The sequence below is a fragment of the Struthio camelus genome, chromosome 2 (assembly GCF_040807025.1).
Source record: "Struthio camelus isolate bStrCam1 chromosome 2, bStrCam1.hap1, whole genome shotgun sequence".
Taxonomy (NCBI): domain Eukaryota; kingdom Metazoa; phylum Chordata; class Aves; order Struthioniformes; family Struthionidae; genus Struthio; species Struthio camelus.
Genome location: NC_090943.1, coordinates 25890049 through 25914647, shown reverse-complemented (window position 1 = coordinate 25914647; position 24599 = coordinate 25890049). Strand labels below are relative to the sequence as shown.

General features: G+C 40.3%; 1 long non-coding RNA gene across 1 annotated transcript; it reads right to left on the bottom strand.

The window, feature by feature from the left end:
• Window positions 1-432: 432 nt before the first annotated feature.
• Window positions 433-23583, bottom strand: LOC104144097 (uncharacterized). Its single transcript, XR_694056.2, has 4 exons — window positions 23495-23583; window positions 5041-5111; window positions 2789-2840; window positions 433-2697 (listed from the first exon to the last, which is right to left on the bottom strand). It is a non-coding gene; the product is annotated as an uncharacterized lncRNA (long non-coding RNA).
• Window positions 23584-24599: the final 1016 nt, after the last annotated feature.

The window sequence follows — 24599 nt, the reverse complement described above, 5'->3', positions numbered from 1 at the left end:
ATTGTGCCTTAATGGAGCGTGACAAGATTGAGTTCCCTTGCCCTGCCTTGAAACAGAGAGTGGACAATAGTGCATGTTTTCAGGTTACACTTCAGCGATGTTAGATATTAGTTATCTTTGTCTTCCTGTGTTGTCATTTTAAGGAATGTCTCATATACAAGTACAGGAAGGAATAAACCCCTTTGTATTTTTGTACATGAACTAATAAATGCACTGAAAAACTCTGGATGTGGTTCTTGTTTGCCCTCTTCTCTGGATGCTTGTTTACCTCAGTGCAAGAATGAGTGCCACATGGATGCAAAACAGGACAGTCCTTTGCACCAAAATAAATGACTACCCAGGTGCTGAATACAGAGATAGATCTTAATTTGAAGAGTCTTAACTTTAATCTTATTTCTTCTTTCATTGTTTTGGGATGGTAGAGGACATAATCAGGAGTGGATATGAACATTCTTCTCTCAGCACTTATTTATTCACTTTCAGAGTCATTGACTAGTTTTCTGGTCTCATTTAGGAGTGGTCAACTGGTATTTCAAACAAATCTTTCATCTTTTTGACTCCAATCCATTCTATCTCACATCCTTTATTTATAGGCAAGGCGAGCAGTAAATAAAGATAACATACTGTGATTTTGTAGTATAAACAAGAAAAGAAAAAAAAAGGAGAAAACCATGGGGTGGATAGGTTCATCAGTTTTGGAGGAAAACTTACCTTCGATTTCATTTGTAAGGGGGAAAAATATCCACACGAAAGTAAGTTTTATGGCAGTCATTTGCGCACAGATAACAGAATTTATGTAAAGAAAGTTCAGAAATGCATAATAAATAGTTTCTTCTGAGTTCTCAGCCCTCTCATATGGAAGAGACATGGGTACTTCTTACTTACAGACTTTAAAGAAGAATATAAATCTCTAAAAAATGGTGTTCTGAAGGAAGGGTGTGGAAAAACCGTCCCCAAAATGTATTCATGAACACAAAAAAGGTAAAAATGAGTTTGTAATTTACTGCAGCTCAGAGGCAGCAATAACTAATACACTGGAAATTTACCCATTTTATGCCTCTATTTTGCTTGCTTTACTACTCTGCTGTTCATAAAAAGATCATTTATTTCAGCAACTGTCATGTCACTTGGCATTTACGTGATCTCTGAGCTATGTGTGAAAATGCACTTTTCTCCTGTTCCAATTTTTATTGAAAATTTATTTATTTTACAAATTGATATCAAGGTGATTTGTTTTCCTGTCTAACTAATTTACTATTCTATTTTTGTTATGTTCATTCTTATCACTTGGGAATCAGACTCATAAATCATTTGGCTTTGTTTTTCACATCCTGGTTACTGCTATTGTACATACATTTCATCCTCTGCGCGCGGCTGTCTTAACGCGACCTAGCTATTAACTGGGAGATCAAAAAGCATACTTTTCTGTTATATACTTTTTACCCTTACACTGCACTTATGGGACATTTTGGATTGTCCACTACATTATGCACTCAGCTATGTCTTTTGATGATTTACTACGTTGTTTACCTTTGGTGTTGTTATCATCTACTGTCTGTGAACTGCAGAACTCCAACCGGGGACCAAAGCTGCCCTGTGACTGGCATTGCTCACATGGATAGCAAAGAGACCGTTCCAGTCCTATGCAACTTCTGGTGTTAAGTGTGGGATGAGAGACATCAGATACATGGAAGAATTACACAGGGGAAATGCAAGGGAATCATTTGCTGACAAACTTCAGCATTAAACAGAAACCATGGCAGGAGCTAAAGGCAAACTAGGGATGTCTTTGCAGGTGCTTGTGGGAAGCCTGGGAGGTAAAATTTCCAATTAGTGTTATCTATCTGCAGAAGCCTACTGCTCAGTATGGCACTCCTCACACCGTGTATGATTCTGCCACCAAGGAGACAACTTCAATTTTCCAGTAAGCTGCTTTCTTATCTGCTTCCTCTGAAAACTTGCAAGTTGAGCTAGTTGAAATGATTTCAGGAAAACATGCTTTTCAACATGCTTTTATGAAACTGAAATATTCTCCAGGACTGTCAACTTGGGACTATATTCCAATGGAATCAAGGCAAACATCTATGCACAAACAGCATAGCTTTGGGCCACATCACTTCCTTCTTTATCAGTTTTCTTGCTAGGCGAGTTGCTGGGGTGGGGGATGCTCAGAGCCCAGCAGACCAGCCACAGTTCAGCCCCATCCTTCAAGGATCCTATTTTCCCAGCAACCCACCAGTTAGATCACCTCAGAACTGGGAAAAAGTGTGGACAATGATATTTTGGGATGCTTTTGCATAGTAAAGTTTCGGCCTTCCCCTCCACCCACAATCAGAATGAAGCCAGAAACTGAGATCTCAAAATGCTCTGTGAAGTGGAAGAACCATCTCCGCTCAGTTACTACTGAATATCAGCAGCCACCACATATTTGAGCCTAGTTAATGCTGTGTGTGTGTGCAAGAGCATATGTGTGCTCCCTCGTGCAGCAAGCATGTCCATATGCAAGTCTGGCATGTTGAAGTATGAGCATTTATGATATTTCAGCATACTGGCACTAGCTCCGTAGGATGTATGATCTCCACTTCCAGTCTTGTCTTGGCTCTCACAACACAGCTGCCAAAGTCTGATGATGAGTTTCGATGATGTTTCCCAGTGATTTGCCTGTAAAGAGCATTACTTCTGAGCTCTGTAGGTAGCCTAGATAAAATTCTCTTGTCAGAAATTTTTGTGACTATGACACCAACACTTTGAGGTTGATTTTGGGGGGGAAATGTTCCTGTCTCTGTACCTGCAGTAATATTCCTTCAGAGAGCTCCCCTGTCATTCTTCTTCCTGTAACTCTGAAATTAGAAGAAAGTGAGTGAGACTCCAGGTGATGCAAAAGGCACCTGCAGAGGAGTTTGTCCTCTTCTGCCCCTGTGCTGTAGTCATCCCTGAGCTAAGACCCCTGGTGTCCTGTCTGGCTGAGGCAGAGATGTGCCACAGTGACACTCCTTTGAAATACCACAGTTCTGGAATTTCTCCAGTAGTCTCCTAAAAGGAGAGAAGACACTTAAATAATCTCCTCAGAGGCTCACCGTGCCATGAGGCATTTTGTTCTGAGTTCCACCTCCAAAAAAAGTCAAAGGAAAACTGGAAGATTAATTAACTGTACCAGACATTAAAAAAAAAAGAAAGAGTAAAAAAAGTTTAAATTCATCTGAAGAGATAGTTTGAATTTCCTGAGCTGAGGTCTTTTTTTAGCAAACCTGACTTTCTAGTGTTAAAAAATACATGTATTTAACTATTAAATGAACCTGCAGGTCAAATCGTTTATCTGCTCTTTTGTTGTGGCTGTCAGCACAAACGGCCTTGCTTCTTTAGGAAGACTGGCAGAAGAAGGAGATTGTTTATTTCTAATCACAAACTTTAACTGTGACAAGGCCATATTACTCCTTCTTGGTCTAAAACTGATCAGAGAATAAGTGTCTGCTGAACAGCTATTGACTGGAAAATCTCATCTATTGCCTTGGCAGTTTCAGTATATTTAGAAGCTGAGAACCCAGATGCAAGTTCGCATTGTGCTTGTTTATGACTAGCACAATAAGCAGGGCCACTCAGTCCTGCAAAATATTCAAGGCTTTTCCCTTGCTTGAGATAATTTAGCTGCAGCGTCTTTACTAGGCTCCACACCTTGTCCTGACAGTCAGTGGAATTTATAGTGAGGAGGTAATGGTGGAATGAAATCTAATTTTGTGAAAATGAGCAGGAATTGCTATCTTCCAAGCATTTCCTGCAAGACAGAGCACTGGCATCCTCAGTGAGGAGAGTGTACCTATGCCACAGGTATTTTTACGCCTGAATTCCTATTCCCACAGAAGGGCCTTTTGCATTCCCTTGCAGTATTGTGTCAGAAGTCTGCAAACCAAACAGTGATTGCACTACTTTCTTTCTGTGCTATAAGGACAATCTGGTCACTGGCCCATAAAATAACAACTTGGGAGCTACAGCAAATCCTCAGAGAGATCTGGTCATTGAAAAGCATTCATAAAAGCTCTGTTTCTGTTTACATGCGGCAGACTTCCTGATCCCAAAGGAGGTTCCAAGCATGGGGTGTGTTCCCTAGATAATCAGCCATGTTTTTTAGAGATCAGGCCATTTTCAGTGCTCTTACTTTCAGCACACTTTGCAAATAGCATTTCCAATTAATAGTTCTCCTTTTCCTTAGAATTTAGAGGAAAAAATGGACTGCTTCAGACAAAAACATAGCAACAGAGTGTTTGCTAGATCTGAACATTGCTTTACCAAGCCTGATATTCTGCATTCAGCAGTAGCTAATGCCTAATGCGTCAGAGGACAGTCAAACCCCACAGTTTGTGCACTGCCATAAAATAGAGGAAGTATTCCTTGCAGAGCCTGCAGCCATCAGCTTAGTCCCTGAAGCATGAGATTTGATTATATGTTTGTTTCTTGGGGAGAAGAGCTGTGAGTATTTAAGCTTTTCAGGCTGGAGATCATGCATTAGATTAACCTGGAGGAATCTGAGGCCTGTGTAGAACAGATTGTGGAATTCCCTTGGCAGAAATGAGCAAAGCAGCCATTACTAACATGCTGTCATATCGTTAACTGGAGCCGAATGACAAATTTATAGGAATTTTTGCTTCTATTTCTGCTCCTGAGCTATCTGTGAGTAGTTTGTGATTTCTGCTGGGTGTAAGTAGCAACCTTATTTCCCACATAGTTTGTAAGTTTGTGTTGTGTTTGCAAACACCATAATCTGGTATCAGCGGTAGCAAGGACTGAAGAGCTGGGTCACGTACTGCTATTCACATCTCAAACTGTGGACTTCACGTAAGAGCCGGAAAGCAACTGTTCTGACTCTGTTCACTCTTTTCTACCTACCTCTGACCCATCTTTCCCTTTCTATTCCAGGCAGTAGAAAGGAGTACTCATCTTTGATTAGTTTTCTTTTTTTTTAAAAAAAGAAAATTACTTTTATCTGTTTGTTTGTTTGCACTGGATCTATCTAATATTTGCCCAGGAAACCAAGATAGAGAGTACCTGTTGCTCCAGTCACACAGAGTCTGGGGCTGATCTAAGCTTTGAGAAGAAGATTCACCTACAGAAGGCAGCTGGAAGAAAAACAAAAATGAAAACAAAAACAAAAGCTATAGGTTGAACTGTTATCCTGTGGCCTGTGAGCAACCTCACACAGGTCGAACTATCTACAAGGAGATTCAGGTTTGTGCCAAAGGTGAATTCATCTGCTCCCAGGCCCAGGAGCAGGGAGAACACAGGGGCCTTTTAAAACAATGGCCTCCACCACCCTTCCTTCCGGTCTTGTGGCACTGGCGGGCAGCTGCACCACGCTCTCTCTTCATTCACCCTGCAATACCCACCTGGGCTTATTTAGGGACTATCAGTAGCAAGTTATACTTATATCCAGTCCAAACATAAACCCTCTACCTCCAGTCACCTACCAAAACCCCAATGGTTCAGCAAAGTATGTGCTAAGCAAGAAGCTGAGTGCTCTTGTGGCAGTATTATCCTGGTTAATTCACTCCTTAGTGCTTTAGAGAACCAGAAGAAAGCCCACCTTAAACCTTGCTGTGTGCAAAAGCATCTATTTTTTTTTCCTCTTCAAGTTTTGAAAGAAAAACCCATTTCTGCCTGTCACATAGTTCCTTGTGCTATGAAAGATAGGAAGTCATGCAATGTTTTCCTCAACAGGTGATAAAGCTCTTTTAGCTTCCATGGGAGTTAAGGGCAGAGAATGGTTTCTGATACCTCCCAGGATCAGATTCCATGTCAATGCTTAAATTGCTACCCCTTTTTTTGACAGTAACAACTTTATTATTGAAGACTAAAGAGTTGGCATCACCAGTTGGTATTTTCACGTGAGTTAAGTCTCAGAGCTCTGCTAATACAGAGTAGCTGTGTTGCCTTGTCAAATGCTGCGTATAGTTTAGACTCTGTTTTGGTCTATAGCAAGAGCGTTCAGACCCAGAGTCCCGACCTTTCTTTAGTGTGGAAGGAGGCTCTTTGCTCCTAATGTTGTCTCCGGACATCTCCACCCACCACCAAAGGCCTTACCATTTTTTTCTAGCTGCACAGGAAGGGGTGCCAGCTGCATAGGATTGAGCAGGAGGAACTGAGGTGGCCGGTTATGGTCGAGGAACATTCAGTTCTAGATACATGGTCTGGGGAAGGTCAGGAAAAATCACCTTTTTCTCAGGACCCTGTGTGCACCAGTGGCACCCTGGCTTGTTGCATGGGCTTCCTGCCACCTCATATTCCTCCAGCTGTCACTGAACTGTTGGTAGCACCTGTTACCGTCACCTGACCACCTTTGACTCGCCTTGCTCAGGTATTGTGCCCTGGCTGGCAAAGTCATCTCCTGCCAGGACCTTCATTATGGATTTTACTTCTGTGGCCCGGACAACTTCGAAAGAAACCTGCCTTTCAGTCTCATTTGCAAAAAGGGAGTCAGTATTTCAGATTTTCAGGGACATAACACATTGAAAGAGAAATTAAGAAGTGAAAATGTATTATTTCCAAGTCACAAATCATGATATTTCCCTTCTTCCTTTTGCACTTTTCTTTTTGGTGTCACATGACTGATTTGTTCATTAGACAGTTATCCGTGTTCTTGCCAACACTGGAAAAGCTTATGTGTGTATTAATCTAGTTCAGACTTCAAATACCAAAAGCATAAGAAAATTGAATTAATAAACAAAATATTATCCGCAAAGTAATACCAAAGATTACCAAAGATACCCAGAAAAAGCCAAATAAATTGTAGAAAAATGTTTACTATGTTGTTTAAAGGTGATTCGTGGTTTCCAAAAGCATGTCATCTTCCTTTTCAGAAAGACTAAAGCCTGTATTCCGAAGTTAAGTGTGAACCTATCTTTCATTGAGAAATACGGAATAGTCCATTCTTGTTGATTTTCAGTCATGAATTGAGTTCCTGGTGAAGACTGTCCTCTGTATTGTCTAGCTTCTTGGTGTCAGACATATTAACCTCCAAATTTAGGTTTTTAAGGAGAAGAGATAATAAAAACTTATCATAAGAAGCATTTTGATAACAAGATAAAACATAATTCTGTCCCAGCAAAACCTGCATGCCTTCCCACTAGCAGCCTGTGGAAAGCTGAATCCAAAAGGACAGTGAGTGACCTTGCTGTGAGGTGGTGCTGTTCTCATTGCAGAGAACATTGCTGCTCTAAAGTTCTTGAGACTCATCTAGTCTTCAATTTTTTAAGGTACTGCTAGCAGTAACATTAACAGAACTGTTACAAAACACTGGCAGGCCACCAACACAGCTGAAATGAAACAGAATTTCTAACCCTTGATGTAGGTGCTTTTAAACCATCTCAGAATCTTGTAAAATGCTCCTCCTTTTTCAAGTGCCAAAGTTTTCCACTGTTTTAGGTGGTTTGGGAGCCAGATGACTATCCTCTTACATGCTAATATTTTCCTATTACCTTTTTGTGGAAAGATTGTTTGCGGATTGCAGTGTAAAACTGAAAAAATTGAGTAATATTTCCAGGGCAGCTGGACCTTCTTAACTTTATTTAGATTTCTAAGAACCACAGACAGGTGGTAGATCGCAGATGCCACCTTCTAGATCGCAGTTCTGGTCTTGGCCTCTCCTGCTTCTCTAGTCTTTCAGCAGAATGCACTCTAGACACGTGGCTGGGATTACATTTTCAAGGTCTCTTTTAAAATATCTTTTTCTTTCACCTGAAGGTTTTAAGCTTTAATTCCTCTTCCACTTGTATGTTCCCAGAGCTGTTCTCTCTTTCCTCACACTGTGATCTGCCCCAAATTCAAACCAACAAATCAAGTCAGCAATTTAACAAAAGTGACACTGATAGATTTTTTACATGCAGTATTCTCAGAGTTCTGGTGTCTTTCACATGACATTTTTTAGTACTGTATTCTCTGAAATTATAAAGAACAGGTGCATTGCTTCAAACTGATATAAATAAGACTCACTGTAGTGCCTCGATTCTTATTTAAATTGACGGCTTACTGTTTCTGCCCTGAATATAAGGACTCCTGTATACCATGACAACACTGGCACTGACTTATCTTATTCTTCCTAGACTTTCTGTGTTATAAAGCACTTACTATGAAGTACATATTAAAAATATAAAGCATTAAAATATCAGAGAATACATTATTAACAGTCTCCCTGTACTGCTGGAAAAGAATTCCTCATACGTACTGCAAATTCTTATTTTCATGATGTTTTGTCTCATGGGATATCATGTCAACATAAAGTTTACACTGAGCTTTGCAAAAAATATACCTCTTAACTACTTACTCTTAGTAAACAATGCATCGAGATATTTTATGTGTTAGTTTCTTCAGTGATCAAGATAATATATGGGATAAGAGATGTTTCCTCATGAGATGTCATTTGGATCTGCATGAGAGTGGAGAGATCTGACAGAGGATTAAGCTTAGTCACTCTGAGTACATCCATATTAGCAGTATACTGTGAAGCACTGGTGCTTTTTTGTGTGAATTCCTCTAGCATTTTCACTTAATGCGCTGTAGATCACAATTCTGCGCAGCTCTGGTATGCAGAAACTGGATTCTTTCTGTGAATTGGACTGAGAAACTGAAAATTTCTGGCATAAAAATTCTCAGACAAAGAATTTCTTTTTTCCTATTTAGTTTTAGCTATATCAGTTCTCCAATCTGGTTCCCAGCACCAGCACAGCTGAAAGAAAAATATTGATAGCAGGAACACTTTAAGTCACTATTGCCACCAAAAAACATAATCTTTCAAAACCACAGTATCTCTTGTACTCATTCCCCTTGCCTCAATTTACCGACTATTCCGGTGCAGCTGTTAAATACTAGACAGAGAAGATATTTCTTATTATGAAATTTCATTTCTGCACAGCCCTTTCTGTCCAAGGAGCCTACTTTCTTTTGTGCTTCACTATATTTTAGCATGTAAAAATTGATCATCAAAATATTACTTAATTTCATTGAATCTGGGAACTGAAGAAACAGAGCCCAATAAGCATTTTCAAAAGATTTAATCCTCACATGCTGTGGCCTCTGACCTGAGTAGCTAGTCACTAGCTGGGGTCTTGGCTGCTTGCTCTTCTTGGAAAGAGAAACTGATAATATAAGCTGGGCATTTTTCATGGTGCTGATTACTTACAAAGACTGTACACAAGACGCGTAGCTTCCTGGGAGGCACAAGAAAAAGCAGTAAGTGGCTTCCCTGCTCACAATTTACAAGCCTATTTCCAGCTATCTTGTTCTACAAAGGAACCTAATTGCTTCTTCCATTGAGCCTGAATGAAAGGTGCTGAACATGCTCCAAAGCTTTGACAAAGTGTGTGATTGCCTGTAAATGAATGACAAGTTGGAGGACTTTAGCCCCTTCCCATGTTGGAGCGTTCCAGGGCCTGGCCAAGCTGGGCAGGAGAAGGGTCTGCCCAGACAGATGTGCGCAGGACAGCAGCTGCCTCGCTCTGAGGCTACGTAAATATTCTCAGCTGATGCCATTCAAGGAAATGGTGCTGTTTTTTCAGATTGGTGGAAAATAATGAAACATAATCACATTTATTATTGTTATTAAGTGCTGATATGATCTGCACTTTCTTTAGAAATAAAAGAAATCAATTTACTGTATTCTATTTCACTATTTAAATTTAGTGTATTTAGGAAAGGTGCCTCTAGCAGAAAAAAAACAATTGCACTTTACCAATATGGAAGGGTATTGATATCTGTGACTAAATCCATATTAGAGAAAGATTGGCTATTTAATTTCTTCGTTTTAGATCAGGGAAAGTTAAAATTAATTTCCATAAATCCCATAAATAAAGAAATTAAATCACAGGATTTTGAAGGCTGATAACAACATAAGCTAGTCTTTTACTAACAATATACTTTTAAAATAAATATTATACTTATTAGTGACCTTCACTTCTCCAATTATTACTTCTCAACACTGAAAATTTTTAAATAACCATTTATGAACCAGCTGCTTATTCACCTTGAATAATATGCTATAATGGGTCAGATTTAGAGGTTCTATCCTTTTCAGGAAAGCATATGGCATAAACTTCACCCCTGACTGATTTGGAGATATAATTGCATATTTATAGCTAAGCATATGCTTAAGTATTTTCCTAAATAGGCATCGATTCAGAGGCACACTTGATTTGCTGATTTAGAGGTCTTGTTAAAAATCAACCTTGTTCTACTAAAGTCATATTATTAGCTGAAATGAACCTTATGCTACCTTATAACTGTATTTTGACTTATAAGAGTGAAAAAGATTATAGGCAGAGCTTACAAAAACGATCATATCTCAAACCCATCTGAAGAAACATGTAAAACCCGTATACCAACCCTTTCTTGATCCTCTTCTGTGTCTGTATTGAATACTACATTGTAGACAGTATAGGATTGCTAGATTGCCTACAGCAAAATCAGTAATCAGAGACTCAAGCTGACCACCATTTCTCCATCCAAAAACCTGATTTTGGTCTCCAGACAATCTTGACCTTTCTTGGTTTTGTCCATGGAGTCCTTGTACCACTTAGCAACACTGACTCATAAAAACCTTCTAGAGCTGTCAATAGCAATTCTATTACTTCTCTGAATTTCTAGTAAAGAAACAAGATTGATGATGCCCTTAGTACAAAGTGAATGCAAAGCAGGGTTAATTCTGATGTGGGAACATTTTATACTTATTCTGAATTTATTCAAAATATCTACGGAGAGTTTAAGATGATGATTAGGGGAGGTTGTGAAGGGAGATTGTGTTTTTCCTAGGAGGAATACATTACAAAAATATTTTTCTTAATTCACATGCAGCTATTAAAATATTTTGTAAGACAGATCTCTTGCAAAAATGAGAGGATGACTGTTATTAAATGAGTCACGTAAAAGCAAAAAGCTTCCTGCAGAGCATTCATGATAACTTCTTGACACAGGTGGTGGAGAAGCCAACAAGGAGAGGTGTGCTGCTGGACCTTGTACTAACAAACAAAGAAGGACTGGTTGGAGATGTGAAGGTTGAGGGCAGCCTTGGCTGCAGTGACTGTGAGATGGTGGAGTTCAGGAGGATGCAAGGAGGGAGCAGGGCATTAAGTTAAGATTGCAACTGTGTACTTCAGGGGGGGCAAGACAGGCAAGAAGGAGGATCCAGGAAACTCCAGGCCTGTCAGCCTCACCTCCATCCCTGGAAAGGTGATGGAACAGCTCCTCCTGGAGGTCATCACTGAGCATCTGGAGGACAAGAAGGTGGTCAGGAGTAGTCAGCATGCATTCACCAAAGGGGAATCACGCTTGACCAATCTGATAGCCTTCTCTGATGGGATGACTGGCTGGGGAGAGGAGGGGAGAGCAGTGGCTGTTGTCTCCCTGGACTTCAGCAAGGCTTTTGACACTGTCTCCCATCACTTTCTCACAGGCAAGCTCAGGAAGTGTGGGTTGGATGGGTGGACGGTGAGGTGGATTGAGAAGTGGCTGGATGGCCGAGCTCAGAGGGTTGTGGTGAGCGGTGCAGAGTCAAGTTGGAGGCCTGTAGCTAGCGGTGTCCCCCAGGGGTCAGTCCTGGGTCCAGTCTTGTTCAATATATTCATCAATGACCTGGCGGAAGGGACAGAGTGCACCCTGAACAAGTTTGCTGATGGTACTGAACTGGGGGGAGTGGCTGACACACCAGAAGACTGTGCTGCCATTCAGAGGGACCTGGACAGGCTGGAGAGTTGGGCGGAGAGGAACCTCCTGAAGTTCAACAAAGGCAAGTGCAGGGTCCTGCACCTGGGGAGGAATAACCCCATGCACCAGTACAGGCTGGGGGTTGACCTGCTGGAAAGCAGCTCTGCCGAGAAGGACCTGGGAGTGCTGGTGGACAACAGGATGACCATGAGGCAGCAATGTGGCCTTGTGGCCAAGAAGGCCAATGGTCTCCTGGGGTGCATGAGGGAGAGTGTTGCCAGCAGGTGGAGGGAGGTGATCCTGCCCCTCTCCTCAGCCCTGGGGAGGCCTCCCCTGGAGTACTGGGTCCTATTCTGGACTCCCCAGTCCAAGGGAGACATGGCACTGCTGGAGAGAGTCCAGTGGAGGGCTAGGAAGATGATGAGGGGACTGGAGCATCTCTCCTATGAAGGAAGGCTGAGGGAGCTGGGCCTGTTCAGCCTGGAGAAGAGAAGGCTGAGGGGCGATCTCATCAATGTGTTCAAGTATCTGAAGGGAGGGTGTCAAGAGGATGGGGCCAGACTCTTCTCCGTGGTGCCCAGCAACAGGACAAGCGGCAATGGGCAGAAACTGAAACCCAGGAAGTTCCATCTGAACCTGAGGAAAAGCTTATTTCCTGTGAGGGTGAGAGAGCATTGGAACAGGTTGCCGCGAGAGGTAGTGGAGTCTCCTTCGCTGGAGATACTCAAAACACCTCTGGATGTGATCCTGTGCAATGTGCTCTAGATAGACCCTGGTTGAACAGGGAGGTTGGCCTAGATGATCTCCAGAGGTCCCTTCCAACCTTGGCCATTCTGTGATTCTGTGAAAGGATAGGAATTAATTTCCCCTGAGTAAATATTACCACAACAATCTTCCTTCATCGTGATGTGTAAAGTCTGCTAGGCCGGTCTCTGAAAAGCTCCCCAGAAATGCAGAGCGTTAGGGTGACAGTGCATGTGATTCATGCTGTTTATTACTCCCAATAATAATCTAGGCAATTTCCTACCATCTCTACCTTATATATACAGGGTCTAATTCAAAGCCCTGTAAAGTCAGAGGCAAGGGGTGATTGCATGGGAGGTCAGTAGTTTAGCTGGACTTAAATCCTGGAAAGACCAGAATGAGGACCAATTTTCCTGTGCTATATTCTTTTGACATTTCAATTTTCCCTGTTATATAGAGAAACACAAAAGAACAGCCAAAAGGTGGAAAATAATGTGGAGACATACGCCTGAGATACAAGAAATCCGAGTGTACAACTTGGACCTGAATTAGGTGCAGGCAAGATATACTAAATAAAGAAAGACTTAGCATAGCCAGTCCCAGGTGCTTGGGGGCTTTGAAAAGAGGTAAATTCCTCTGAAAGGTTACTAATAGCATGGAGAAGATGAAGGTATTCAGTAGATGACGCTGTACAAAATTATCAGGTAGTAGGCATATAAGAGACAAGCAGAAAGGAAGCATTTTTCCACAGAAAATATTATTAAGCAGAGGAACTCAAGTTTAGGAAACTAGAAATTCATACGGGCTCAAAAAACAATGAAAGAAATTCACAGAGAACAATCTGTCGAGGAGCATTAAAAGTAAATGTCTAGATTGCATCCAGATTCAATCTTTGTGTCAGGGAGATCCGAAACCATATCTTTCTTGTTGGTGGGGTGCTATACCAGTGGAAATACCAATGCATGCTTGTCCAGTTCTTACACTTACTTGCTAAATCTATGTGTCTGGTCAGCGATAGAACCTTACGCCTGATTGCATATGGCCATTTTTATATTTTTAGCCTACTATTTCCCACTGAATAATTTTTGTCTAGTCAGGTTGTACAATGGTAATAAATTTTGTCTTGAAAAAAGATGAAACGTATTTTAAGAAATCACTTTCATGGCATTATGACTAATTGTGATATCCCTGCCTCTAACAATTATCCCTAATGAATATCTATTAGAAATGCCTTGTAAGTTATGATACAGTTTGTATAAATTTTATGTGAAGTTCTATTTGTCCTCAGGTCAAGGTCTTCCTTAATTATTTACATTTAATGTGGGAACGTTTCCTCAAAGCAATTTTTTTCTCCTAGTCAGTGCCAATTCAATTTGATCTCTCAAAAAAAAAAAAATTGTGGCATTTAGATTATATCAAATGGCAAATAAGTGTGAGATCTATGCAAGTATATCTCATTACATTTTTTTCATTCTTTTACCTTCTATTGTTTTAATGAATCAGCTTTAGAAAGCCTAGATGCCTTTTTTACCTTTTTTTCAATCTTTCTGTATTATGATTCACCTAACATTGCTCTCTCTTTTGTGAACTTTATTCAGCTGAGCATTCCACTAGGGGAGAGGTAGAGAATTTTTAATTTTGCATTTTCAAATTGTGTAATTTGGTATGAATTTGAAAGAGCTTCAGTAGGGACGATAAGGATTTTGCAATATTCTCAGCTGTGGACCTATTTTAGGTATAAAATATTCTATTCAGATCCCAGTTATTTAGTTACATCAGCCTATGGTATATAGATTTGTGTGGCTCAGACTCCCAGGTACTTTGTAGGAAACGGAACCTAAATTTCACGTCAAAATTTCTGGTATACAGGAATTTCGTTCTGGTAATAGGATGATGTCTTGAATGGAAAATAATAAAAATTATAACATAGCAAATAGCTAAATATATAGAATAAAATAATTCAAGAGCAACTTCAAATTACTCATAACAACATGTTTGAACAATTTGTCTTAATTAACATATTTTAAGAAGAATAAGAATATGTTAGCAAACACCTTACAGAATAGGGAAGTCTCCCAGATGCAGCAGTTGAGCTGTTCCCTGTGGGTAGATTGCTCAGCTCTGCTCTAATATTTCTATTAGTGTATTCTACCTAAAAATATTGTTCATTCCACTCACATTCAGGGTGATTATTTTAACTGTCAACCCTGAGCACAAGAAGTATGCAAGTTATAAATAAAGGCAAATTAGTAAAGAGACGGTGTACAGAAAGATCTACCTGGGGAGAAAAGGAGAAAATGATACCGTTACTGCTATGGAAAAAGGGAGGTGGCTGCATCAGTAATATTTCTGTCACCTTAATGAGACTGGAAAACCAAATTAACCAGTTACTCGGGCCAGGAAAATATAAAAACTAACAATCCCATAAGGGAAAACCGTAGCAAAAACTTGCAGATTGCATGTGTACAAAGTTAAGAAACTTGGGATCCTTGAGGCAGTAGCACGGACGAAAAACAATGACCGTAAGAAAAATTAGAGCCCACAATCAGAGAACTGTGACTGACAGGGAACGGGTTGGTCTGGGACATGCTGGGAGCTCTCATGCCTCACCGCCAGACCCAGCACTCTCTGGTTCTCATAGTTTCTGCAAAGGCCTCTCATCTTTTTGCATGGAGGCCTTTGAGCTGCTGTAATACGTAGCCTACCATATTGAAATAACTCAGCACACTGATAAGAGTTTATCTTAATGCAGCAGGCTTTAAACTGTGGTAGCACAGCTGCTGCTGTAAGATCATCCTCTGCAGTGAGGCTAGAAATCCCTAAAGGAGGACTGGGATGAGCCAGACCATTTCCCCATGCTAAATCTTCCCTTGGTCACTTATCACAACAGTATTCTCCATTACAGCATTTGAACTTCATAACACAGCGACTGTGGACTGTGGTTTGCATTTCTGGCTCTAGCACAAAGTGCTAGACTTGTAAACTTTGAAATATATTAAACTAACTTGATTAGGGGCTAGAAAGAAACTGCCACTTCCCAGGTGAGTGCTTTAATTAGTAGACTGCAGTATCTCTCACCTCAGACTATCTTATTTATTTTTTTAATGTTGAAGAAGAATACTGAAGGAACTGAACTGTGTATTTGGGCTGGATAAACGGGGAAGGCAGAGGAGCACTTTTCTTTTAAAATAAAGAGTAGTTTAAAAGATATGCTAAAAAGTTTTCAAGGTAAGCTCTGTGTGAGTTAAATTGGCAGGATCTGTGAATCTGGATTTTGCAAAGGTATTTCACTGAAAGTGCAGACCAAAGAAGATTCAGAAGGATGGTTTCATGGCTAAGCCACAACTTTCTTCCTAATTATTAATTTAAGTGTCCCTTAGTTTATATATGTGCTTTCATGCATCCTACTTTAGCTCTCACAAGAGATTAGGGGCCTAAACTGGAGCTATGGATTTTATCAGGTGGCAGTGACAGCTCGGGTCTGAAATGCATAACTCTTTCTATAGAGCTAGGTTTCATCAGAGTTATATGAAGGAGGAAATGCAAGGGAGTAAATATGCAGAATACAGTGTATATAGGCTCTCATCTAAAAAGAAAAGTTACTTATTTCTGCTCAAAGATGTGTCTACTGAGAAGCCTGGAAGCTGAAGAACATCAGAAGAGCAGCCTGCTCTGCAGCTCAGTCTCTTAAATCAAACCGCACCTTGAAAGGGCGTTGCAGATGGGGAACACCCATTATGAGTCGGTCCATTGTTATCCTTTTCTTTAACTCTTGTAAATATAAGAACATCCTTCTACATGACATTTAGCTCCAGATATGTTGATTTAATCTTTTCCAATTTAATTACGTATTCAAGAACTACTGAAACTAAGTACAGCTGTACAGGGTTCTGTCCTTTTATGAATAAAGGTCATGGTGGAAACTGACTTTTGTGTTTTGTAAATGCAGTGTTGCTGAGTGGTTATAGGTGGTCTTTGGGGAATACAAGCACAAGATCCAACAAAAGAAGGGGTTGTAATCCGTCTCTTCTTAACAAGAGCTGAACTGGAAATCTCATCTGAACGCAATTTTCACAGCAACCTAGAAATAGTAAAGACTGAAATAAATTCAGCATCCTAACTTGCACATTGAGTGAATTAATACATTTTGAAGGAGGAAAATAATAGAAGTATAGGCATGGAGGAAACTTAACTGATCACTAAAAAAGGAAATTGAGACCTAGCTGTAGACAAGAAAAGGACACTTTTGGTACATTTTCTGTGATTTTAAATCTCAGAATAACACAGCTTTGTTTCAGCATTATTTTTTAAAACTGTTGCCTAAATCATTGACTGTGATCAGTTACAGGTAAGTGTGCAGATGCAGTGCGCATTATCTAAGCTATCTGATCGTCTTGTCGATGATATTGGTGTACTATTTATCTGAAACAATCCTGGACCTGAGGCTGACTGCAGACCTCAGTTTAGAAACTGAAGTATTTAAGGAAAAAAAGGCTTTGCAAATTCACTTAACAGCCAGAGAGAGAGAATATTGCAGGAGCTGGAGATCAAACCTGATGATATAATGCCAGATTTCCTAGGCCAAAGTATTAGAATGGATATTTGCATATTAAGATCTCAATTTCCAGCACTACCCTGGTGTGCTTTTCAACAACAGTCAGTGCTTGTGTCATAGCCATTGTGATTATGTGGAATTAGCAGAAATTAAATGAAGTTAATATTTAAGCATAGAAAGCACAGCTGTGCATTATTTGATATAAAAGGCTACCAATCAAGACACAGACAAAAAAAAAAAAAGGTGTCTTCTGGGTAAAAGTATGTGATAGATGCAGAAGCTGTGCTTTTGAGAGGTCCAAACTTAGGAGGAATTGAGATAGCAGTGATAAATAAGACTTCATTTATCCTAGCTGGCAGCTGAGAAGCCACTCCACATACTTTGCACTGTTTGCACAGATTTATGGTGCCTTCTATACTATGTGACATATTTACTCAGTGGCAGCTACTAAAGGTTAACAGCTTGGTCACAATCTCCATATTAAATATGGTACAAATACTAACTTGTTATTCATGGGTCATGAGAGAGTCTCAGGGCCACATTTTTATGGCCTTCTAAATATTGGCTTTAAATTTATGCCTGCTAGGTTGCAGGTACCCAGCTTTAGCTGGCTGAATACTTAACTAAAGAGTAGAGACCACGAATCAAAAGGGAATTCCACACTCTTTTTAAAATTTGGTGTGCCAAACAAAAAGCAAAAGCCATAAATAAATTGTTCTATTCAAAATACTCTGGAGGTATCAGAGTTTGGGGAATCAATTTCAACCTTCCTGTCATCTTTCCTCTTTATTATTACAAAGCAATTGCCTGAAGGTAAGATCTTAGCTGGCTAATCTGTTGCTTCTTCTTGTATAATTATTAACACCGGCTACTATAAGTTATTCTCCAAACTCACACGGTGATCTGCCAATCAAAATGCTAGCTGAATGTAAGAAAGGACCACAAAGTGCATGTGCGGTCACAAGTGTTTTGTCAGACTATGAAATATTGGAGTCACAGTGTTTCTTGCCACAGCTGGGGCCAAAGAAGTCCTTCCAGCTCAGCTGTGCTACTTAGATATAAACAGCGTGGCTGCACAAAGCAGCCATGGGCAGGCAGAAAAAAAATCCCTGTGGTGAAAGTCTGCAGCTTCTATCAACCATGGCCATCAGATTCTGGGTTTGTGTTGCAAGGTCTCTAACTCATTTCCTTTCCCTTTCTTTCAGGACTTCTAGATCCTTCCGTGCACTCTGCATGTTTGATCGTACAAGCAGCAGCCCATGCCAGCTGGCTGTAGCTTCTTCAAAGAGATAGTCACAGCTGCCTGCCCCTCGGTTGGTGGCTCTCACATAGGTCCTCAGTTCCACTGCCAGCTTTCACAAAATGTGCAAATTTCAGTGTATTTGCAGTCTCCACCTTAATTTAGCTCTGACTGAAATTGCTTTGTGTGTTCAGAAGTTGTTAAGAGCACTTGGCAAAGAGGCACCTGTCGTTTCTTGCCTCACGGAGATCCTGCTTGCCAACCCCAGTCATCCTGGCAGAGCTCTTTTTACAGCTCCGCTCTATAGTAAGTGGATTCAGGCAAGAATGAACCCAAGCAGGTAAAGAACATTTAATTCAAGAGAGTAAAGAGGATTTAAAGCAGCATGCAGCATGCAATTGCCTTGATAAAACCAAGATTTCTTCATAGTCATGACTCCCCAAGAATATATAAGTGACTTCAGGTTTGTAAGGAGAAATTCAATCTTTTATTGGATTGATACATACAACTGGCAAAAATTAAGTTGTTTTCGGCGTACTTTTACTGGTCTGAAATAAAAGCTGCAGTCTTAATAGCTAAATACACATTGAGAATGATTACTTGGGACTTTAATTTGACGATGTTAACCAACTTAATCCTTGGGAATTTTGCTTCTGATATGAGTTTAGCAAAGTGGGGAATGAGGAACTGCAACTGCTTGAATTTCCCATTGAGTAAAATATACCAAATAATATCAGAATTTACTAGAGCAAAAGAAGATTTTTCTGCTCCAAAGCTTGTTGTTTTTCTAATCGGTCTAACAAATTCTATTACTTTCCCTACATACAGTCCAGTGTAGGAATTACAATACAGTGAAGGTATAACCAAAACAAATTCATAGTTTAACGCAGACATTTCTGCAATCTGTCACACTCCTTGTCACATTTGAAATTAGTGTTAATGATACTTAGCACTTACACCTCAGTTCTCATCTCCAAAATGATTTAATTAAATATTGTTTACGACAGTAATTTGAGAGGTATTTGAACTCAAGAGGAAAACATGATAGTTGTAGGTGGAACATGAAATTAGAATAGCCACTCTAGCTTTGCAGAGGAACCATTATGACCATAGGCTATAGCTATGTTCTGGATAGTTCAGCTGCAGCACAGAGTTGCATCTGAGCATAATTAGCTACCTGAGAAAACACAGGTCAACTATGTCAGCAAAAGCAGTGGTTTCACAATTTGTTTCAAGATTGAGGTAGACCGAGGAACAAAAGCAAGGATACAGAACTGAAGATCATTTTAATCATTATACACTTTTGGTCCAGGTGGAAGGAGCAGGCCCCTCACTGAGTCTTAGCCGGCAGTAATTACAGTTTCCTGGAAGTCTGTACTATTTTGATAGATTCACAGAGTCAGAGAACAGTTGAGGCTGGAAGAGACTTCTGAAGATCATTTATAATCCAACCTCCTGCTTAAAATAGGAGCTACTAAAGCAGGTTGCTCAGGGCCGTGCCCAGTTGGGTTTTGAATATCGCCAGGAATATACAACCTGAGGGCAACCTTTTCCAGTGTTCGATAATCCTCACAGTAAAAAAATTTTTCTTATTTTTAAATGGGATCTTCTGTATTCCAGTTTGTACCCACTGGCTCTTGTCCTGTCTCTAGGCACCACTGAGAAGAGTCTGGCTCTGTTTTCATTACAACCTCCCTTCAGATATTCATACGTATGGATAAGATCCCCCTGAGGCGTCTCTTCTGCACATTGAACAGTCCCAACTCTCACAGCCTTCCATTGTATGACAGATGCCCCAATCATCTTTGTGGCCCTTTGAAGGACTTGCATCAGTATGTCCCTGTTTCTCCCGTACTGGGGAGCCCAGAACTGGACCCAGTAAGCCAGATGTGTCTCACCAAGGCTGAGCAGAGGGAATGCTGTCCTAGGGTGCATCACCCCCACTGCTGAGCACGTGTTCACCATCCTCAGCAGAGTTTCTGGCCCTCTCTGCAAGCCCTTCTGTGCAAACTGCTGCATCTGTTGGCCACCTCTGTTGGCTGACAGAGTTATGTAACTCTGTTCATGCAAGCTGAAGAAGGCGCTGCAGCATGGACCGTTAATGGACAGACACAAGGCAAGGAAGAGGATCTGAGCTCCAGCCTGCTGTAGTCTGAGAGTAGCACAGCCTGCATCCCAGGAGCAAGCGATTTGTCAGCATCAGCCCGCGAGTGAAAAAAGAGAGAAACACTGGTGCCTGTGATGAGTACCTAGTCTCATGAGGATGCAAAGGTGATGGAAAATCAGTAACCAAACTGGGGGAAAAAGCCAGAGTTTAGACTGACCCAGGGAAGGGAATTAGATATAAATAGATCTAGTGTATCATATGTACTGTTTCTTATCTCCATCAATTTAAAGGTCTATAGTTGAAATTAGAGAATCTGGAAATTGCAAGTGTATTACCTGATCCAGAACTAAAATGCTACTGAAGAGAGACAATTAGTGCATCAGGCTGAGTTGACCCAACTCCACTTACACATAGCTGCAGAGAATTATAAGAAAGCTAGTGAAAATGACTTTAAATCTTTTTAAAGTACTTTTTTAGAAGCTGCTGGAAGATGCAGTCTCTTCATGCTAGAAGGAAGACCATTTCTGAGAGCAGCCAAAATAGATGCTAGCCTAGTGACTTTTTGCATAATAAAATCAAACAAAAAAATTCTCTAGAGACATCTGGTAATTAGAGAAGTCTCCAAAACTGGTTCATTAAGCCATTTGCTGGCCAAATACAAATTCTAAACAGAGAAAAAGAAAATACAGTCCGTGTTTTAAATGTTATTACATGTTTTAACTGTCATTGCAACCAGCTAAAGGAGCTAATGGTAGTAGAATTAGTGCCTGCATCTCTGTGGGAAAAGCAGGCTTAGATGGGGCTCATTATACTGTAAGTGGAATGGCCATTTTTAAACTATTGATTGTGATTCCAGCTATCTGGAGACTGCTGGGCTATCAGACGCAGCATGGATTTCACACTTCCTCTAAGCGCTCTTAATGGTTCCTGGATGTGGGATCCCCACCAAAATAGCTGTGTGGGACATATGAATGTCCTGTTACATGATATAAAATATATGCTCGTCTCAATGAGTGGAAGTTGACCTGTAGCATTTTCTGAGGAGACTCAGAAAATGAAGACTCGCTATAAACAAATATATATATCTATCTGTATAAAGAGAGAAATATAGAAATATACGTGTATAAAATATACATAAAACTCGTACACAAATTCATAAACAACGTATCTATGTCTATATATGTGTGTGTGTCTGTGTGTCTGTGCATCTGTGTGTGTCTGTGTGTGTCTGCATCTCTATGCTGGCATGTTGTGAAGATAATTGAAAATGGGAATTTAATTTTTCCAATTTGAATTGCAAAAAGAATTTAAAGAAATTGTCCCTCTTTTGCTTCATAATGCTGGTAAAGCGGCTTCCTCTTATGGATGTTTTTTCCGGTGTTATAATGAAAATGTTACTGTCTTGAAGAATGTGCTCCAGAGTGCCTGACAAATCATGTGGTTTTTCCTTTCTCTGCAGCGTTCAGCATTTTGGAGTAAGTAAGAAAGAAAATAGGAGTCCCTTGTGTCTTGAATCCTGTTCACAAGGAAACACTAAAAAGAAGAAAACTAAATGCTGTCATTACAAATCAGGTCTGCAAATAAAAAGTAAGGACTGAATCAGAGTTAAAGGCCCCATTTGCTGGCTAAAAAAATGAGCGAGCTGCAGAGGCAGTGGTAGAGAGCAGCTCTGCCTGTTTTTGAGGAGGTCTGTAGCTGCTGGGTTGGCTCACTTGAGTGTGGCCTTTTATAACAAACTGCCATTGGCTTTGTTCTGCTTTGAAACGCGCCGTTGTAAACTCTGCTGAACTGAGGATAGGACAGGCAGTTGGGAGTTGTAACGTTATGAGCCATCCCAACCCATTCTATTTTCCTCAAAACACTGAAGTATTGTCATTGGTTTCCATTCCAGTGGAAGCAAGCAGGTGAGGATGAGCAGCAACACGGGTTATCTGGTGAGTCTGCATGAAGGGGTTTAACACACTATTCCCCTCAGCTGCCTGCTCCATCCTGAGGTAGGGCTACTCAAGCAGACTGCAGGGACAAAGTGTCCGTACTGCAGCTTCTCTAGGCCAGCCTGGCATCTCTTGTGGCCCCTTTAGCTCATGGTTTCCCGTATTGGCACAAAACCCCTTTAGAGGAAATGTAAATGAATGCAGTGGCACAGGCAGACGCAGAAGCCTTCTGACACCTGCTGCTGGAGTCAGTGACCAGCCTCTGACAGCAAGATGAGGCAGATGTCCAAGGGCAGCAGTGTCTGAGAATACAGCAGCCCAATTGCAAGAGGTCATCTGCGTCCCACCAACACAGGATGCCTTGAGGCCGCAGCCTGTTTTTTGAGCTTACGTAGATCTTCCCAAGTCTCATATGAATTCTTTTAACATTGTGTCAAGTACAGTAAACTGTAATTGTCATTAAAATCATCTAGTCCATACCAGAAACATCCTTACTTGGGCTGAGCAATAACTTACCCACCACTTATTTGAAAAAATGATTTTTAGGATAATATGCCATTCAGAAAACATGCCTCATTCTCCCTGGAATTCATTTGAATTCTTTAGAGAACTAGAAACAAACCATCATTTTTATGTTCTTTCCTTTTTTTTTTCAGTACCTCCTGTGTTATATTCAGGGCATATGTGTTTTAATTCCACAACATCTCTTTAGTGATGTTTCATTCTAATAGAGATTGCTAGGTAGCAAAATGTCTACCTCATTTGGTGTAAGTGGCAGAGACACCAGGTAAAATCTGTATCGACTCCATTAAAAAATTAATAATTATCGTACAGTGTTTTTATTCGGGCAGATTGGTGTAAAAATAATGCTTTATTATTCTACCATCAATCTCTTACCTTTTTCTATGTTTTTCCCCTCCTTGTAGTTTGCAACTAAACATAACATATCTATGCTTATATAATCTTCTCCTTCCCTCCTTCCCATGAGAAAACAACAAAATGATTTTTTTTTGCAGAGGCTGAGGATTTTAAATGGCTGCTGGCAGACAATATCTGAGGATCTTTGCTATTGCACTGAAGCCTAAGGGGAGCTCTGCAGGTAGGAATTTTCTCAGGCTCAACCTCTTCTGTGATTTCCAGGGAGGAAATTTTAAAGAGGACAAGATGCAAAGTAAATTATCTTCAGGCTATACTGTCATTTTTGGAGGAGTGTAAAAAAAAGATGTACTCACCTGCACACCTTGGACCCACTGTCTTCAGTGCAGGGAGGGAAAGGTGTTCCCAGAGAGATCTGTCCCTTTCTAGACAATCCAAACCTGGGAGATTTTCCTGAGAAGGGAATGATTTCAGAGGAAAAAAATCCCAGTGCACTGAGTAAAATTTGTATCAAAGGGCTGGTTGTTTGGTTAATGCTTTGCAGGATTTGGCTGTGGGAAAACAAACATTGTATCGTGATGGGCTTGAAAAATATTTCCACATGATTTAATGCCTTGCAAAAATATTTGATTAATCACAGAAAAGGCATAGGCTCTTGCTCTGATTTAGCTGTTTGGTTTATGGTTACATTAGAAGAATATGGGAGATAGCTGCAAAACGTACCCACAGAACCTTGACTAAATATTTGGATTTTTGTGGTCCATATCTGCAAGAAGCTATCTATCTATAGAGAAACAGAATCAAATTCTCAGTATGGCTGTTTGTAACGTAGAAGCTGGATGAGTAATTTATAAAGCTTTGATTTCTGCCTTTATGAGATCTATGTTAGATTTAATTGCTTTAACTGCTGTAACAACAATACTGCTAGCTCCTCTGGTACAGTAAAGGCAGCTTTCCAGTCCTACAGTCCATCACTTTGCTACAAATCCACTGAGAAAAGCAAAGAATACAAGGCTTTTCAAAAATATTTGTTGACTATATTAAACTGCAATTTCTGACACACATGCATGTGCTCATCCCCACAAAAATTTCTAAAAAACCTCTCAAGCTCTAGCAGTAAAAACTCCTAAGACTAGTTTCTTTATGCCACCGCTTTCTCACTTCCACATATCAAGTAAATGTTAACTACCCTTGTCTCTGCTAATGAATAAAGTGTAGAGTTTTCAAGAGGTCCCTGGGAAATGGAGCACACTAATTCTTTTCTTCCTTTACCTAAGTCAGCTATAGATGCTGGCTTTAATAATAAATAAATAAATAAATAAATAAATAAATAAATAAATAAATAAATAGCAGCAGCAGGATCCTAAACTGTTCTGCACAAGTAATCTGACCTGACATATTGTAGCTTATGCAGTCTCCTTTAGCTCACCTTTGCTAGAAAAGTGAAGTGATGTACATGGA